The sequence below is a fragment of the Limulus polyphemus genome, unplaced genomic scaffold (genome assembly GCF_000517525.1).
Source record: "Limulus polyphemus unplaced genomic scaffold, Limulus_polyphemus-2.1.2 Scaffold581, whole genome shotgun sequence".
In the NCBI taxonomy this organism is placed as follows: Eukaryota; Metazoa; Arthropoda; class Merostomata; order Xiphosura; family Limulidae; genus Limulus; species Limulus polyphemus.
The window spans coordinates 87,793-89,451 of NW_013666191.1; the positions used below are offsets into that span (position 1 = coordinate 87,793).

General features: G+C 31.6%; 1 protein-coding gene across 4 annotated transcripts in view; it reads right to left on the bottom strand.

The window, feature by feature from the left end:
• The window catches only part of LOC106459254, a 23,310-nt gene that overhangs the window by 6,529 nt on the left and 15,122 nt on the right, over positions 1-1,659 (bottom strand). The gene's annotated exons all lie outside the window — the stretch shown is intronic.

The following is a 1,659-nucleotide window of genomic DNA, read 5'->3' on the forward strand; positions in this document are numbered from 1 at the left end:
TAGTTGCCTTCCCTCTAGTCTTACACTATTAAATTAGGGACGGCTGGCGCAGATAGCCCTCGTGTAGCTTTGTGCGAAATTCAAAACAGACAGACAGACACTTTAGAGGAAAGCTGGAGACAGGTAGAAGTTTTTCACACTCTTATAGTGTATTCCATAGACGTTGATTACAAAGAAAACGTAAAAATAATGAAGGCGCAATTAACTTTTTTTCGTGTATGAGGCACATAAATACCCTCCCATGGTAGTATATATTGATGCAATTGCAGTGCCAGTTTAAGCTCAATTAACAGGTAAAATAGGATGATTTTTAAAGTTTTCAAAGCATATTTTCTAGAACTTGATAAACTAAAAGTATAGGTGCATTCAACCCTTTCACTTCTTTGGGGTATTGAACTTTCTACCCATAGCTATATATATTGATGTAGTTCTGGTGCCAACTTAATGTCACTTTAATTATACCTATCAGATTTTATATTTTTATTTATTTTATTTATTCCTGTTAAATTAAACTCTATTATTACTATTAGCATGTAAGTATTTCTGTCTATTTGACACACATCAGCGTATCTGTTGACTGCGCCACTGATTATGGATTTTTTTCACCTGACCCGTTCTTGACTTTTACCTCTCCCCCCTTCCCACTCTGTATATGTATATATACATATACACATAATAAACTGTGCTCAAAACATTATCATGATTTGTAGCTGTGCGCATAATTGAATACATCGTATATAATTGTATTATTAGAATATATGAAATTTTCCCACTATTTCCTACGTCTGAATTAAGTAAACACCTTATTTACATACTATAAAGGATTAACGGACTGCGTAACTCTGTACTGTACATGTCTGTTGTACGTAACATTCCCATTTATATTATTTTACTATCCTTAGAAAAACTTGAATTATAAATGGCTTATTGCTATTATGTTTGAATTAATAAACTTAATCTGTACGCGTGTGTGAAACATAATATTAATATGTCTGACGTGTGAACATAATGTTATCACTACAACATTGTTAACACTTAACACAACCGACGTATGAACATAATGTTATCATTACAACATTGTTAGCACTAACACACTCGACGTATGAACGTAATGTTATCAATACATAATTGTTAACACTAGCAGACATGACGTAATGAACATAAATAAACCTACATTCTATGTATATTTTTGTGACGATGATAGTACAAACCTGTATTCACGACTTTCTGATGAAGTCTTAACTTTATATTTAATCCTGTTCGAATTCGACAGATTTTTGTGTTTTTCAGTCAAAATTCAAAGTATTATAAAAGGGAACTATGTGCTTAAAAAAAACAAAAACGAAAGTGTCATCTAAGTAACGTTTCACAGGCTTGAACGAAATTTGTCATTTACGTATTTTTCATGTAGCAATAATAAAATATAAATATCTAACCAGAGCATGTGTGAAGTCCGTTCTAACTTCATAAACTTGATTAAAAAAACAAAAATAGTCAGCCTTTAAAACATTCTACATATAGAGGAACTTTTTTTAAAAGAATATTTCTAAGTTAAAACGTTTAGAATAATCGATTGGAATATTCATCTTGAAAGTGTCCACTGTCATTTTAGGTCTATTCATATTGTCACGACAGCGGAGATTACATGACGCTAGTAAC